Consider the following 13,826-nt stretch of genomic DNA (forward strand, 5'->3'; position numbering starts at 1 on the left):
CTTGGCATGCAGCTTGCTGATTTTTATTTTGTGTGAAGATCCCTTGCTGGGAAATGTGAATCATTTTGGATAGCTGGATTTTTGAAGAACTGAGCCATTCCTCTCTTCATTGGTTTATCAGATACTGGAGCTGATAATCAGTGGTAGCAAATACAATTATATGCTCATTAAACAAATAGTTAAAATTAAGTTTTCACAGTATATACCACCTCCCTTTATTTCTGCTTCAATTTTTTTGCAGATTCTCATCTCTATAAAAGACCCAAGGTATATGTATTTTTGTGTGTTTACATATATGTTTGCATATGTAAGCATATTTGTTCATCAGGGCACCAGCTCAAGCTATATAACTCACCTGGCTTTATTCCTTGCAATGATCTTTGAAGAAACTTCTTAAGTATATGGAAAATAAGGTAAACATTAATGTCATGAAGCATGGCACTCATTGATATTGTATTCTTTCCTTTCCTTGATTCTAAACATTTTTAAGATGGGTTATTTCAGTCTCCTTACATAATATGTACAAGCTCAAAACATGTTTGTGGACTGTGGGCATATACCTTATAAACAGAATATCATGATTTTAAAAGCACCTAAGTATATTTCATATTATTATCCTTTATTTTTAAAACAAATGTTTTGAGAGGTTAAGTAACTAGCTGCTTTCCGAAAACCAGTGGCTTAAAAATGAGAAATCAGATTGTTTATTTGGGATGGTAACTAACAAAACTTTCTTAAAACCACTCTCAGACCATTTCTGAGAGAATTTCTTCAAAGCGTTCGTCAAAGGTTTGGTGGAAAGCAGCAGCCCTTTGAAAATGCACTATCTGACGTGGGCTGAAAACTCACAGGCACCAGCAGACACAGACTATGTTTCTGCAATGTGAATTCCAGGAGACAGACATTCTAGCATTTTTTAGTACTGAGATTTACAAAGAAGCAAGTTTCCTTTGAACAAGGGCACACAGGGCAGTACCCCCTTCAAGTCCCATATGTTAGGGGCCATGCCACTGACATAAAAGAATTTAGGAGGGGCAAGCACCTCGAAAGGGAGGGATTTTGATCACCTAACTGCCTTAAATTTTGCACTGTGTGTGTTTCTATGCGATAGGCACTTATTTTTAAAAAGTTACTGTATTACCTTAAATTGCTGTATTTTCTTCAAAGTTCAAATATCTGTGGGTTTTGATCTAATATAACTCAGAGCTAGATGCTTAGGGAAATGTCTTGAGCAAATTCATAAAAATAAGAAAAATGGGTTTTGACAGATTTACTGACATACTATTAAAAGGACCCTAAGGGAGGCAACAATACTGAGAGGTTTGGATGGGAGGTAGAGGAGTTCAAAATTGTGAAGTGTTCACGAAAAGCCAAATATTTAGATCTTTATTTTTTACCATAGAGTTTGATTTAGTGTTAAATAATAGTGTTGGGTATAATCCACAAGACTGGTCAACTTCAGGCTAGTAGTAAACTCTTGGGGAAGTACAAGGTTTCCACTTTGAGCGTATAGAAAAAGCACAGAAAGGAAAATTTTAGCCATGTATCATAATATGAAATAGAATTTTCATATTTATGCCTTCTCCTAACAAAATAATGTCACATGATTGTAAAAACCCACTCATATCTAAGAAACAGAATTTCAGAACAAGTGTTTGGCATAGTGGTTAAGATAGTTTAGGATTCCAGCACTCCAAGCCTGAGTTCAGTTCCCATCTGCTTCCAATTCCAGCTTCTTGCTAACAGGAACCCTGGGAGACAACAGATGTTGATGAGTTTTTGGGCCCTTGACACCCATGTGGGAGGACCCAGCACAGACAGTTGTGGGCATTTGGTGAATGAACCAGCAAATGAGAGATCTCTGTCTCTCTGAGTTTCCAACAAATAAATAAACACTTAAAGAAAAATAAAAGAAACAGAATTTCAAAAATATAAGTCTTAACTCCCATAAAGGATTAAATGCACATTTTGTACATAAAATATATTAGATGTTTTCTTGACAAAATTACTATATGATCACGTATTAATATGATAATAGACAAATGATTATTTGGCTTTTATATTCCATTTTTATTGGATAAAATGCTATTTACCACTCTATTTCTCTTGGCTATATTTCAGCTCTTTCTCTTCTGAAACCCCACCATTTCAAATTAATGGATATTGGGTGCCCAATATAATAATATTCTCTAACTTTTTATTATGAACATACTATTTTTATAAAATGTATATATATATATATATATATATTTGTATTGACTTTTTTTTCAAAGATTCTTTTTTTTATTTATTTGAAATGCAGTTACTGAGAAAGCAGAAGAGATGTGAGGGGTAGAAATTCCACCCACTGATTCACTCTCCAAATGGCCACTATGACCAAGATTGGGCCAGGACAATAAAGAGCCTGTAACTCCATCCATGTCCAGCAGGTGTCGCAGGAGTCACACTACTTGGATCATCTTTTGTTGATTTCTAGGCCCATTGGTTGGGAGCCATATTGGAAGTGGAGCTTCCAGTACTTGAACTCGTGGTCCTATGGGATTCTGGTATTGCAGGTGGTGGCTTAACCTGCTCCACTACAAGACTGACCCCTTATATTTGTTGTTGTTGTTCTTAAAGATTTATTTATTTGAAAGATAGCATGACAGAGAGGGAGAGATGGAGGGAGATGAGTCAATCTTCCACATTCTTGCCTGAATTGGGTGTGGAATTCCTGTGTGAATTTCACTCAAAAATGAGCAAATATGTCTTTTGGTCCATTCATATTTGGTAATCAAAATTATATCCAACTAAGAATGAAATAAGAGTTAGTCTAAGTAGGTTTCTTCATTTTCTTTATATCAGAGGTGCTAAATTTTGTTTGTTTAAAATTAATTTTCTTTGTAGAAAACCTTCCAATGTCTTCTGAAAAAGATACATATCAAGGTAAAGACAAAAATGGGCAAATAGTTTGACTCAGAGCTACTGAGATTGATTTGTAATAATATCATTTCATGCATATTACAATATTCTCACCCCTTACTTGAAAATTGTTCTAAGAAATCATCAGTCCCAGAAATAATTTTGGACTACTGCTTATGCCAACTTGATTATTCCAATCTTCCCTTTAATCCTCATGTGAATATCTTGATACTACTCTAATTATTCATAAAGTTACTTATAAATGTTTTTATTAAGGTGCCCTTATAGCAAGAGATTCCTAAATGAGGGAATTAGGTCTTCATTTGGAAGCCTGCACATTACCCGCTTCTCTTGTGTTTAGATTACACTTTCCATTCCTAATAAGAAATGCATGTTACTTATATAAACTTTTTAACATGGTGTGGCAAAAACAATGCTATATATTCATTGTACTACATCTTCTTCTTTGCCATGGAAAACACATTCTCAATTCTCTCTTGCACTTTGAGCTTGACTATATGACTTAATAATGTATTGATTGGGACCAGCACTGTGGCATAGTGGGTAAAGCCACCACCTACAATGCCGGCATCCCACATGGGCACCGATTTGAGACCCAGCTGCTCCACTTCCAATCCAGCTCTCTGCTGTGGCCCGGGAAAGCAGTAGAAGATGGCCCAAGTCCTTGGGCCCCTGCACTCACATGGGAGACCTGGAAGAAGCTCCTGGCTCCTGGTTTCGGATTGGCATAGCTCCAGCCATTGTGGTTATCTGGAGAGTAAACCAGTGGATGGAAGACTTTCTCTCTCTCTCTCTCTCTCCCTCTCTCTCTCTCTGCCTTTCTGTAGCTCTGCCTTTTGAATAAATAAATAAATCTTTAAAAAATAATATATTAACTACTTGAATGTAAGCAAAAATAATGAAAGTAAGACATGCCACGTTTAGGCTTGGCTACCTAAATGCCTCATAGCCTTCTAGCTTTATTTCTCTTCTTTGCCTACCTTGAAGCTCTGTATCTTAGGTGGGATAGAGACAAGGAAGTAGAGTACTTTCTTACCAATGTGGGGTAAGATGTGTGTTAGATATAAACCTTTGTTGTGTTAATCTACTAAGATTTAGGGAGTTATATGTTATCTGTGTACAGCATAACATTCATGGTTTGGAATATATTCCTTGGTATAACCCATTTTTTCCCTCCAGACTCATATCTTTTAATTTTTAAAGATTATTTATTGGCTGGCGCTGCGGCTCACTTGGCTAATCCTCCACCTGCGGCGCCGGCACCCTGGGTTCTAGTCCTGGTTGGGGCACCGGATTCTGTCCTGGTTGCTCCTCTTCCAGTCCAGCTCTCTGCTGTGGCCCGGGAAGGCAGTGAGGATGGCCCAAATGCTTGGGCCCTGCACCCGCATGGGAGACCAGGAGGAAGTACCTGGCTCCTGGCTTCGGATTGGCGCAGTTCACCAGCCATAGCAGCCATTTGGGGAGTGAACCAACGGAAGGAAGTCCTTTCTCTCTGTCTCTCTCTCTCACTGTCTAACTCAGCCTGTCAAAAAAAAAAATATTTATTTATTTGAAAGTCAGAGGGACAGATAGAGAGAGGGACACATTGGGGGGTGGGAGGGGAGGTGAGCGAGAGTGTTCCATCTACTACTTCTACTCCCCAAATGCCTATAGCAATCATGATGACTGGGCCAGGCCAAAGCAAGGAGCCAGTAATTCCATTAAGATCTCCCATATGAGTGGCAAGGACCCAATATATGATCCACTATCTAATGCTTTCCAGGTACTCTAATAGGGAACTGCATTGGAAGAACAGAGTAACTGGGACTCCAGTTAGACAGTTTGGTGTGGAATGTGGGCATCCCAAGTTGTGAGGTAACACTCTGTGCCACGATACCTGGACCCAGACTTACATCTTTAATTTTTCCACCTTTCATTAGAACTTGATAGACAGCAAGTTTTCAGTGAGTGTCACTGTGAGACAATCATTACCTCACATGTGGTCTCTCGTGATTCAGTCCAAGGATACCAATTGTTTTGTTTTTTAAATATCCATTTTTGTTCCCAGATTCTTTACATACTGTTCTCTGTCCAGAACATACATGTGTTCTTCCATTTGTTCCACACTGCTTGTTCTTCTGCCTGTCTTTCTTTGGGAAGGGGAATGAAAAAAGAAAAGGAAAAAACAAGTCAAATAAAACAAAATAAATGTAACAACTCTCTTCCTGGGAAGTTAATTGTGATACTATGGGCTGTGTCTCTTACTGTTGTGAAGATGTTCCTGGCATCATGAAAACCCTATTGTGTGTATCACGTTTAACCCAGTTGTCTAACTGCAGGAACCATGTCAACCTTGTATCCTCATCTGGTAGTTATCTGGAAAAAAAGGCTCCCAATAACAATGTATTGACTCATGTATTCATTTCCATTTGCAGAGATATTGGATCCTAGCAAGCAGGTGTTATTGAGTAGTTGCTTGCTATTCATTTATTGCATTTCCATATCATTTCACAAAGCACACTAGTGATAAAAATTGATTGATTGGCAACTATCTTTCCTTTTACTATCTGGAAGGGATATGCTTCTAATTTTTTCTTTAACACCTGAAATTTTGTTTGTAGAGCTACACTAAGGTGTTAATTCACCATAATGATTTTTCATGATATAGCTTATTTTAAACATCTGAAAATTTTGTTCATACTCACTGAATCTATCTCCGTAATTTGTGATTGATTGAAAATTATTTAGTATCTCATTAAGTTCTTTTTTATATAAAGCCAAAAGTTATGATTTTCTTTGTAATTCTTTCTTTCTTTCTTTCTTTCTTTCTTTCTTTCTTTCTTTCTTTCTTTCTTTCTTTTTCTTTTGACAAGCAGAGTGGACAGTGAGAGAGAGACAGAGAGAAAGGTCTTCCTTTAGCCGTTGGTTCACCCTCCAATGGCCGCCATGGCCAGTGCGACCGGTGCACCGCGCTGATCCAAAGCTAGGAGCCAGGTGCTTCTCCTGGTCTCCCATGGGGTGCAGGGCACAAGCACATGGGCCATCCTCCACTGCCTTCCCGGGCCATAGCAGAGAGCTGGCCTGGAAGAGGGGCAACCAGGACAGAATCTGGCACCCCGACGGGGACTAGAACCAGGTGTGCCAGCGCCGCATGGCAGAGGATTAGCCTATTGAGCCATGGTGCCGGCCTACATTTTTTATTTAAACGTATACATATTACAATTTGGTAGAAGTAATTTTTGGAGAAAATAGTTTTCAAGGATATCAATAAAATGAAGATTGATTAAACTGAAGTTCTTTAGTTTTTTTAGTGAATGCCCCTACAGAAAAAATTAAAATGAGTACATATACAACAGATACACACCTTGATGCTTTATAGCAGTCTTTAGCAGTATCTAAAGGACCAGAAGACTGGTTCAGAACATGTAGAACATAAAAGTTCTTATATAGGTTTTTCAGAACATTTGGCATAGTTGTCTTTGTCAGATAATTCTGTTTGTGATAAACTATTCAGAGACAAAACAGCTAACTGGCTAGAGTAGTGCTTAATAGAAAACTAACACATTTTAAAGTGGTCCTTGGAAGTCCTTTATGAGACTTGGATGCTAACAATACAATCTCTCTTGTACATTAACACTTGCCCTGGTTAATTGAACTCTTTGTCTAATAATGATTCCATCAGACTTTTGTCCTGTTAACTGGATTCGTTCAGAACCAGAACTAGAATTTGCAATTGACTTAACTCTTAGACACTGATAGTGTAAACAATTTTCATAGTTATAATCCACATAAGTTAATTTCTGTCTGGGTCACCACAGCTAACTTTACTATTAGTAAATCATATGCAACTGAAACGTGTCTGCAATTATATTTCATGGTTTGCTTGAAAGCAAAGTAGTTCTTGTTAAATTCATTGGACTTGGGTTTTTACCAATATTCAATAGAATTTGTTATATAAACAACAGACACTTAGATACTTACTTAGAAATACAGTTTTACATCACTGTGAATACATTTGGAAAACTTTGGTATCACAAACACAGCATTAGACTCTTCCAAAGAATGATTCATATGCTGAGGATTCATTAGTGGGACTTTTTGTGACAAAAATGTTGACATACTTTTCCAAAACAAATTTGGAATCAAGATGAGGGGAACTTGAAACAGAGTTAGTATCTCAGAAAAAAAAAATCAAGTAAATCATAAAGAACAAATCAAGATTAACAGGATCTTTAAGGATATGCCATCAAATGCATCATCCTTTCTTAGCTGTAATATTATATATGTACTAGGTAACAACAAGTAAATATTATATCACCAGTTCCCTTGCTGAAGAATATAATTTAAGGGATATGCAAGAAAAATAATCAACTAATAAAATTCATAAAATATAGCTTGCTATAGACAAAGTGAGCAGAGTTGTTTTGAACATCTCAAAATAAAAAGGAATTTATCGCTATGCTATCATCACATGATATCCAGACTGTCTGCAAGACTCTATCCTTCCCAAGAGAGTAGTGGATCAGGAATGTGAGAGGGAAGTTATTCATAGAAATATCTGTTGAAATATTGAGCCAAAAAATGGTGCCAAGACGAAAGCATTGGGAACATGTTGCTGAAGTCTGAGACTTTGACATAACAAAATATAACTGACATAAAGAGAAATAAATTGAAGAAAGTAAAATGAGGGAAAAGTTGGAGAGTTGAGGTTGTTTACAGGTGTATTTCCAGAGAACCAACTTTGAAGTAAAAGAGGTTTGAATCCAAGGACCTCTATTTACTAACTTGATATAGATTAAATAAATGACTCACTAGACTTATTTTCTCTCCTCTGTAAAAATGAAGAGATAGTTTTTGCTGAATTTTGTGAAAATTAGAATGAATCTGTAGCTACTCAGTATTGATAGCTATTTTGAAGTGTACGACTTCATTCATCAAAAGTATTCATAAATGTATACCATCCATCAGGCACTCTGCTAAGTGCTAGAGAATTTCAGATAAATAAAACGAAATACTGCCTTTGGCAGGGACCAAGAAGGAGTGACAGATAATGAGAACAAGTTGAAACAACTTAACATAGGTCACAAAACATTATTATGTTATTATTAAAACAATATTAGAAGTCTCTATAAGGTGCAATAGAGGGGAAAAACACAAAGTAGTCAATTTGACACTGAGGAAGAGTGTTTTGAAATTGCTTTTCAACACTCTTTTACGAAATGGATTATAGCGAGAAATTGTTCTATACAGGAGACAGCTAACAAGGGAAACACAGGCTTAGAGTCATGTCATGGCCTGGATATTATAAAACTGAAATCATTGTGATGAGGACTGCAAATGGATTTGACTGAAAAAAGCAAGAGAAAAGACAAAACGTTATGATTAGGGGCCATATTAGATTTTCATGTGACCGATTAAAGCATTAGGTACTTATTTAAAACTAATCATGGTTAGCAGTCTGGAGCTAAGTGAGGACAGGGAGCAGACATGAATATATAGCAACTCTACTTTGTTAAGCCTGCAAAGATTGCTCTGTTACCCTCATCAGAGCACTTCCACTCAAATGAAACAGACAATTTGTTGTGGCAGAATGACTTTATGTGACATTTGCTGCCACTCTGGATAGGCTTAACTAAAGACATCTTCTCTGACTTTGTATCAAATGCACGATAAGGGCTTGCTTAAATAACTCAGTAAACTATAGCCCCATGTTCCCTGGGGGCAAAGGTAGCTTTCCAGGGGACTTGTCAATGTAATTAACTACCATAAAGTGACATTTAACATTTAGGTAGTAAATATATAATGCTTGACTGTCGCAATCTGCCTTGGCCTTACTTGGACATTTTCCCAGAGCAAAAAATGTACACAAAACTTCAAATAAGGACTTTAAAGTGCTATATAAAATCAGGAGTGAAAATTTAGGGAAAAACATTATGGCTTACAAACTATGGAAATAATTTGCATGTTTATTGAAGTCTTTTTTTTTTTTCAGGCATAGAGACAGAAAGGGACAGATAGACAAACATCTCCCATCCTCTGTTTCATTCCCCAAATGCCCAAATAGCTAGGATTGAGCCAGGCCAAAGACAGGGGCCCAGAACTTCACCTAGGTCTACCACATAGATGGTAGCAAATCAAGTAATTGAGCCATCACCTTCTGCCTCCCAAACTACACTTCAGCAAGATACTGAAATCAGAAGTGGACTATGACTTACATACAGGCAGTTCAACATGGAATGTGGTTGTCCAAAGCAGACATATTTTTTAAACCAACAATATCGTATATTTGTACATAATGTTTTTTAAAATCTTAGAAGAATTCTACTTTTACTCTTTTTTTCCATAAATATTTTGTACCAAGTAGGTGCCAGATACTGAATACAAGGCTGATTTCACAACAGACAAGCACGTATCTGTGTTAGACATCTGCTTGAAATGCACCTGACTCACATTGCCATGTTTATAAATCTCTTCTAAGTGCTGCTCCTAGGTCACCTTCTCAGAGACTTCCTAAAACTCATGTTCTCATCTAATAAAAATGCCACTAGCCCTATTGCTGCTCATTGCTCTTATCCTACTTTGTTTTTCTCTACGGTAATTAACACCATCTGTTTTTTTCTTATATTTGCTTGTTTATTAATAAAATCTCTCTGATTCCTAGATTTGAAATTATAAACTTTGTTTTGTTACTATCCATTCTGTCATTTTGCAAAACTAAGAGGAAGTCCTAAACTTTTGCCTTCCTGGGACTAATCATTTCCCCTGGATCTCCTATCTTACCTTCTTTCAGACCAAAGCCCCTTTCAACAACGGGTAATTAAGTGGTACAAGGGGAGGCAGGAAATAAAAATAATCAAAGAATGGCAATCTATGTTGTATCTGAAAAGCTGCAAATTTATGTTTGTTAGTCTAAATATATTAGGGCTTATGCAATTGTGAGGAAGGGAGAATTACATATAAAGTACAAATATTTTTGTGAGATATCCATAGGTTAATACATAGAAATAAGACATTTGAGTACATCCTCATGGCAATTTCTAAAATTTGTATACAAGCTATATTAATTTTCTGTTTTGAGGGTTACCCTCCTTTATAACTCAGTTACCACAGAAGCATAAGATGAAACCAATGTCCTCCAGGTAGAAATTTTTTGAAGTGTCCTTTCTCTAGGATTAATTTAATCATCAATTTCCCTATTATTTCTGAAGATTTCAAGAGAGTTCTTATGTGGGATACAAGAAGTACATGACATTTGGATGGTCACTCTTGGGTAACCATATTCATTAAAGACAAAATAGCTGATCAAGAGGATGGGCAATTTGGTATAAACCAAATTACTTCTTAAGTGCCTTTAGCAAATCTCATCTCAATATATAGTTGATTATGGTGTATGTCTAGAAATCGTGTTAAATGTTCATGTATAATGTATTGATGTCTTAAACTATGAGGTGAATGGGAAAACCTGTTGATTGATTTTGTAAAAGCAGATTCCAATAGTTCCTGTCTTAAAAGTTTTTCTTCAATGACATTTTGTCCTCTATCCTGTCTTTTCCCATAATCATCGTCAATGTACAAAGGAATTCCACTGAATTCTGGTGCACCTACTCCTGTATCTGGTTGTTTTTGCAGATGCACAGTAAAAATATTAAAAGGTTGACTAGTTCTGCAGATGAATCTAGTTCTCTTTTTGTCAACAGAGTAAATAATTTTCTACCTTGCTAATTGTTTTTTTCCTTCTAAATTCTTGGTTAAGGTGAATTATTTTCCTTGGGAACTAAATGGAGTAAAATATTTTTGGAATTTTGAAAGTCTCAGCCACATTAAATTTGTCTCTTCTGTTCCTTTTTGGAAAAATTTACCTCTTCTCTGCAGTCAGGAGCTTTCTTCTCCACTTTTTCTCAACGTTAGTGCCAACCCTAGAACATTTTCCATCATTACTTTGAATCCCCCTTGTTATTCAATAGGAAGTCCTTTCTGATCCACCTCACATCCTGCCTTATCTACTATGAAAATTTCTAGTATTTAATATCAAATGTTAACATTGAATTCTTTAGAGTTACTTATGGCAATGCCTGTAACCTATGGCTGTACATGTTTCACAAGCTTACTACTATGAACAGCTGTCACTAATTTGCCTAGAAATCAGCAATTTTGACAGAGCTCAGTGGATTCACAGCATCTCAACTAACAGCTTCAATCTGTAAATTGATATAGGTTGGAGGTTGGCATTGTCTGAAGCCTTGCTGAGATTCTGGGGGTTATAGTCAGCTTGGACCATATCTACAGCCATCACCCAGAAAAGCCACACACAACCTCTCCTGATAGCATAATGGCTGCTTTCAAAGAACAGGTAGGTAGCGTGAGTGGAAGATGCTGGTTTTTCTAAAAGTCTATACACAGAAAATGGTTGTGTATAACCCTCTTTCCCACTGGCTGAAAGTTAGTGTACAGATTCCACAAAGGAGATAAAAGGAATGTCAGAAAATTTGCGGTCCATAGGTTAGAAATATGCAATCTTAATTCTAGTATCATATTATTTATATTCCTCTTATATACAAATACATATATCTACTGGCAATAAATCCCCAAAGTCTCCCTCTCTTGCAGCACAGGTCTCAGGCTTGTTTTCCAGGGCTGTTTCATCTGTATCTGTTCCAGGTATGAATGAGATTCCTCCAATTTGATATCTACTATAACTCCTCAGAAACATTTCCTTTGATTCTATGAACTGAGGACTAAAGGGATGAGTTTTCCATCCCCTACACAGCCATTACACCCTGATATTCAACAAGAGAGGAAACAGGAGGCATTGAAGCATACTCTGATCCTAGAAATTGTGGATTGCTCTTAACTTTTCCCTTTACATGCTTGATTCTACCCATTAAGTCATCTTCTATTTTATAAAATTATTTGCCACAAAGTTGCCATTTCAATCTTTTAGCCCATAAGAAGTTTGGCATCCAAAGGTCTCTTTTCATTATACTGTCTTTGTGTATTTTAGTCCAAGCTGGTAATGCTTCTGTCAGCACAATTTTCTTTAAAGCTATCTTTGTGGATTCTTTATGAATCTTCACTGCATAGGAAAAAAAGGCACAAACATAGATCTCTTCAAGATAGGCGCTCCTCAACAGCATACTCACTGTGAAGCCGCATGCGAAAAGCCCTGAGTCTAAGAAGCCTTATTATTTAAGGAGGATATCTGTGAGACACAATCCTATGCTTTTTAGACAGTATTTTATCTGTAAGCTCTATAAGGAATAGCCTTGGATCTTTCTGAAACCTTAACAAATGGTTTCACAGCTATGCCCTTAGTTGCTTCTTCAGATCCTGTTTTCCTAAAAGTGTATGGGATGGATTTGTGCTAGGAAATATTTTCTCATTTGGAGAATTTCTTGGTAGTTGGAGAAGTTCTTTTTTAAAAACGATGTATTTATTTATTTGAAAGAGTTACACAGAGAGAGAAGGAGAGGCAGAGAGAGAAAGAGAGAAAAAAAAAAAAGGGAGGGGGGGGTCTTCCATCCGCTGGTTCACTCCCCAATTGGCTGCAATTGCTGGAGCTGTGCCTATCTGAATCCAGGAGCCAGGAGCTTCTTCTGGTCTCCCACATGGGTGCAGGGGCCCAAGGACTTGGGCTATTTTCTACTGCTTTCCCAGGCCATAGCAGAAGGCTGGATAGGAAGTGAAGCAGCTGGGACTCAAACCGGCACCCATATGGGATACCAGCCCTGCAGGAAGTGGCTTTACCCGCCTTGCCACGGCACTGGCCCCAGTAAGTTGTATTTTCAAGCTCAGCAAATCCTCGCTCTTTTAAACAATGAATGTAGTATTAAAAGATACATTTATTTTGGCTCAAAATTTTTGGTATGCATGCTTCTTACTAAGCATGTAACACAATCATTTTAAAGAACTTTAAAGAACTTTTGTACACATGTATTTCAAAAGTTTTTAGACTGGGGCCAGTACTGTGGCTTAGCAGGTAAAGCTGCCACCTCCAGTGCCAGCATCTCATTCCCAGACCAGCTCCCTGCTAATGCACCTGGGAAAGCAGCAGAGCTGGACCAATACTTGGGCCCCTGCACCCAAGTGGGAGACCTGGAAAAAGCTTGTGGTCCTGGCTTAGCCCTGGCCATTTTTACCATTTGGGGAGTAAACCAGTAGATGGAAGATCTCTCCCTTCCTCGCTCTCTCTGTCTCTATGTAACTCTTTCAAAGAAATAAAATAAATATTTTTTAAACAGGAAAAAAAAAACCCTTTTTGGAGCAAAAAACCAACTCTTTAATTCCATTTTTTTGTAAATTTTTGAATTCCTCTCATATTTAACCATTCTGTTTTTGACATCTCTCTCTCTCTCTCTCTCTCCTATATTATATAGGCAGCTAGAAGAAGAAGCAAGGTGGCATTTTTAATATTCTAACTGGAAGTTGCCACTGTATCATTGGAGTCATTGTTTTTTCTGTTTTCCATGATACGTGGGTGACAGTGTTGCCATACTCTCTGCCACTACAGAAAATGTTTCTACTTCAGCTTACAACATTCTCACATATATTTAATCACTCAGCTACAATCTTCTTGTGGTCCTTTGGGAAAGAGACCTCTGAGAAAACTTTAGCCTGTTAATAAAAAGGCTCCCAAATGCCCTTCAAGTTTCAATGTATTCTTTGATCTCATAACCAGGGCCTCATGGTTTAGACAGCTGTTGTGTGTCACACTATGGGAGCCCCAAGTACATGAGGGCTCACTCACAACACATATTATTCCAAAGCAAATCACCAGGAAGTCTGATTTGGAGAGACATTTACTTTTCCTCCTGGGAGTGACCAACGGCAGCTGGTGGATCTCATAAATCCACACTGCTCAGCTGGAGTACACAGTGCTAAATAGCAGATGTAAACAAGCTGCACTGGTTCGTGGTAAAACAGCCAAA

The sequence above is a fragment of the Lepus europaeus genome, chromosome 7 (genome assembly GCF_033115175.1).
Source record: "Lepus europaeus isolate LE1 chromosome 7, mLepTim1.pri, whole genome shotgun sequence".
In the NCBI taxonomy this organism is placed as follows: domain Eukaryota; kingdom Metazoa; phylum Chordata; class Mammalia; order Lagomorpha; family Leporidae; genus Lepus; species Lepus europaeus.